Here is a 4,812-nt window from a genome sequence, read left to right as displayed (position 1 = left end):
AAAGATGGACATGTGCACGAATAGTCCCATATATGAAAGGTAGAGGTGTCAATCTGGGTCACTGGCTGGGTTTGGGTTGACCCAAGCTGGGTCGGAATGATTTGGGTCGGAATAATCTGGGTGACACCGTGTCATGGGTCGGAACTGGGTGGGTCGGGTGAACTTGGGTCGGGTGAAACCGGGTGAGAGGAGCTCGGAAATGGGTCGGGTGAGACTGGGTCGGCCGATATCTGGGTTGGGTGAATTTGGGTCGGAATGGAATAAGGTGAAGTCGGTCCAAATCGGCTTTCGGAATGACTTGGGTCGGAAGAAATCGACTTTCGGAATAACTTGGGTCGGAAGAAATCGGCTTTCGGAATGACTTGGGTCGGAAGAAATCGGGTTTCGGAATAACTTGGGTCGGAAGAAATCGGCTTTCGGAATGACTTGGGTCGGAAGAAATCGGGTTTCGGAATTACTTGGGTCGGAAGAAACCGGCTTTCGGGTTACTTGGGTCGGAAGAAATCGATATCGGAATAACTTGGGTCAGAATAATTCGGCTTTCGGAATTACTTGGGTCGGAAGAAATCGGTTTTCGGGTTACGTGGGTCGGAAGAAATCGAAATCGGAATAACTTGGGTCGAAAGAAATCGGGTTTCGGAATTACTTGGGTCGGAAGAAATCGGCTTTCGGGTTACTTGAGTCGGAAAAAATCGATATCGGAATAACTTGGGTTGGAATAATACGGCTTTCGGAATTACTTGGGTCGGAATAAATCGGCTTTCGGGCTACTTGGGTCGAAAGAAATCGATATCGGAATAACTTGGGTCGGAATTACTTGGAACGACTAAATATCGAACAGGCAGCTCCGTGGCGTATTGATTTGGGTCGAGATTGTTATAAACTTATAACATGTGGATGTGGTATTGAGGTATTGTGATATTGTGGTATAGATTATAGTCATTATAGTTTATACTTATAGTGGTATATTATAGTAATCTGTAATTATACTGATATTGTGAATTGTGATTGAGTCATTATTGTGAATTTTTTAATAATACATTGAATCATTAGTACTTTGATACTTATATTACTAATTTGAAATGTTACTAAAGTAAGACTTATAACTTATAAGTTATACTTATAATCTTATATTATTGGGCCATTCACCATTATTGGCTATTGGTAATTGGCCTATTGCCTAAGTTACTAAGTATCACTCATTAGTTATTTACTTATTTAGTTATTCTCATTCATGATTGCATATGTATTCAAGTAACAAGTAACAATTAACATCTAACAAGTAAGTGAGTAACAACTAACAACTAACAACCATAAGGATTATTGATTATAGACTTATAGTGTTAGGGTTAATAGACTATTAAACTTAAACATTTTGTTAGTTAGTGACTTACTCACTCTCAAGTCTGAATCAGTACAGTTACTATTAGTTATTCACTTATTTAGTTATTCTTATTGATGATTGCATAAGTACTCAAGTAACAACTAACATCTAACAAGTAACAACTAACAATTAACAATGATCAACGTTAATCACTTATCACTTAATCGAATATGTCAATATATCATATGAAAATGATACATAATCAAACACTATGTTAGTAGAGGATGAACATGATCGAATTTCATGTAAATGTGACTATGTTTTTTTAAGTTAATCGTATAACTTAGTAGATTGGTTCAATATAACAATGTTTCATTTAAGTTAATCGTCTTTAAGTTAAATTCATATTGAAACTCAAAACATCTAATTTGAATAGAAACAAGTTAATATTGGATTAGATCGATGTATCGATGTAAGTCGATTAGCTAATTCAAGACGGCGTAAGTTCGTTTAAGATAATGGATATTGGATAATATCAACAAATGTATCAATGTAAGTTAAGTAATTAACTTAATAGAAGATAACAATACTCTATCTAAGGTAATCGTCTTTAAGTTAAATTCATTTCGAAACCCAAATCATCTAATTGAATTGAAACAAGTAGTTAATTATTGTTACTATGTCGTAGTAAACCTTATTGCTTATCAGTAAGATACTGATATGAAAAGCGAAAATTGTATATGTAGTATACTATAAGCTACGGTCTAGTACTGATTAAGGCTTGTTATAACTTATATAAGTTCACTTAACTGGATACAATCAAATTATAGCTGAGTAAAATAATTGTATAAGTAAGGTTATAAGAAATCTACCTTAATACAAGAAATAACCATATATTAATATAAGTTTATAACCAATAACTTAAGTATTAATGTAAGACCTATACAAGTAGTAGTAGTAGTAATTGTTATTGTGTCACGTCTTACATGTTAGCATTAAATTAATCCCTAATCACCGCATGTAACATGTTCACAAATTCCTAATTTAAATAATTTAGAATAATAATTTCTTAAAAATCAATAATACTAATTTAATTTTGAAAGTTTATAATTTCTATTAAGTTATAATAACACTACTAATTTTTAAAGTTACTAAACTACAACTTTGCCTTAAGTTTCACGTCATTCATAATCATATTTACATGAATCAACTTGTTTGAAATTAAAAATAATAATTAAACTTCTAAAGTTTATAATTTTTATTATTAATAATAGTTTAGGAATTTAAGTAGATTACTAATTGCTTATCAAATCAATACTAGAAGTATAGAATTATAAATTTAGAAATTAGAAAATAGAATATTTAACCTTAACCATTGATTTGAGAATGATAAAAATCCAACCATTGATATTTTGAAATCCATGTGCTTGGTCACTCTTAATGCTTATTGGTCAAAAAAATAAATCAAGGATCATGAATTGAGACCATTGATTAGCCAATATCAAATCTAAGCCCTTCATTTCTTTACTCTCTAACCTTATAACTCTATGGACTTTTTACTCTAAAATCTCAGCCCTTCACTCTAAAATCCAACGATTGAGATTAAGTGATTAACCCTAAAATCTAAGCCTACAGTCCATACTATAATTAACCCTTTTTTTCATTTCCTCCCCCATTTCGCCACTTTCTAAACCCTAATCTCAATTTCTCTGTTTGCAATTCAGATCTACACCATCTCTCACAAAAACCCTAACCATTATTCTTCTTCGAACCAAAATTACCAAAGATTCAAATGAGGAATCACATTATCTATTTACATTTCGATGAGCTTGGTGAAGTAGAAGACGACGAAAAATAACGGCAAGAAGAATCCAGAAGATGACACTCTGTAGTCCAGTTAGCGAAAGCGAAAGTTTCCGGTAGATCATGATATTTTCGACAACAAACTTTCTAGGTCTTTTAATTTATTTTCTCTCTCTTTCTCTCACTTATTCATCGTAATTCTTTAGATTTTTCTGTTTCAAATTTGCTGGTTGATTTATTGTATTGTTACCGTTTCTTTTGGTTTGCAGAAATTCGGCTTAAGTTTAGCGAGATCAAAGGTGTTTTCTTCGCACTGCAGCAGATCAGAGAGAAAGCTGAACAAGATGGCCTGAATAAGAAGGAGGAAATGATTTCTAGGTCTGTTTTTTTCTCTAAATGTTGAAATTCTGAATTGAAATTATGTTCGAGTTTGACATACCTAATTGTGGTCTATAGGAGGAGTATGGGAGGCTATAAAAAGAATACCAAGATTTAGTGCTGACTTGAGTCGTTAGCCCTAAGATTTTGGTAAAGAGGTGGCAAACAAGCGCTCATTACCACCATTCTCCATCATTTCGAGGGTTTGGAGATCCAGGATGTTTTATATCAAGTGAAAAAGCCCCATGTCTTGTTATGGAGTGGGAGTTGTTTTGCTTTGATTCTCTCTAAGGATCCTTCCAATGCGGAAAAGAACATCAATGTTAGTTATAACGAAGTAGCTAAACATATAAAGCATTTTAAGGTAAGAGACCCTCTTGTCGGGTATAGGATACAAAGAGCATTCCACTTTTTTGGGGGTATGGGTTCATGTATCTTCTACTTCATATAAATTGACTTGTCATATTTTTAATTGTTGTTATACTACCATTAACCAGCCTACAGTGTATAGAATATATAGGTTTGTGACTTATGTGGGTCATCCTACTATTAGTCACCCTTATACTAGAGGTGTCAATCTGGGTCACTGGCTGGGTTTGGGTTGACCCAAGCTGGGTCGGAATGATTTGGGTCGGAATAATCTGGGTGACACCGTGTCATGGGTCGGAACTGGGTGGGTCGGGTGAACTTGGGTCGGGTGAAACTGGGTAAGAGGAGCTCGGAACTGGGTCGAAATGGGTCGGGTGAGACTGGGTCGGTCGGTATCTGGGTTGGGTGAATTTGGTCGGAATGGAATAAGGTGAAGTCGGTCCAAATCGGCTTTCGGAATGACTTGGGTCGGAAGAAATCGGCTTTCGGAATAACTTGGGTCGGAAGAAATCGGCTTTCGGAATGACTTGGGTCGGAAGAAATCGGGTTTCGGAATTACTTGGGTCGGAAGAAACCGGCTTTCGGGTTACTTGGGTCGGAGTTACTTGGGTCGGAAGAAATCGATATCGGAATAACTTGGGTCGGAATAATTCGGCTTTCGGAATTACTTGGGTCGGAAGAAATCGGTTTTCGGGTTACGTGGGTCGGAAAAATCGAAATCGGAATAACTTGGGTCGAAAGAAATCGGGTTTCGGAATTACTTGGTCGGAAGAAATCGGCTTTCGGGTTACTTGAGTCGGAAAAAATCGATATCGGAATAACTTGGGTTGGAATAATACGGCTTTCGGAATTACTTGGGTCGGAATAAATCGGCTTTCGGGCTACTTGGGTCGAAAGAAATCGATATCGGAATAACTTGGGTCGGAATTACTTGGAAC

The 4,812-nt window shown here is 35.8% G+C and overlaps 1 long non-coding RNA gene across 1 annotated transcript; it reads left to right on the top strand.

The window, feature by feature from the left end:
- The first annotated feature begins 3,132 nt into the window (after positions 1-3,132).
- Positions 3,133-3,857, top strand: LOC125496067 (uncharacterized). The gene is made up of 3 exons (XR_008968583.1): positions 3,133-3,278; positions 3,397-3,505; positions 3,584-3,857. It is a non-coding gene; the product is annotated as an uncharacterized LOC125496067 (long non-coding RNA).
- Positions 3,858-4,812: the final 955 nt, after the last annotated feature.

This window comes from Beta vulgaris, chromosome 3 (genome assembly GCF_026745355.1).
Source record: "Beta vulgaris subsp. vulgaris cultivar EL10 chromosome 3, EL10.2, whole genome shotgun sequence".
Taxonomy (NCBI): domain Eukaryota; kingdom Viridiplantae; phylum Streptophyta; class Magnoliopsida; order Caryophyllales; family Amaranthaceae; genus Beta; species Beta vulgaris.
This window is presented reverse-complemented; position numbering and strand designations above follow the sequence as displayed.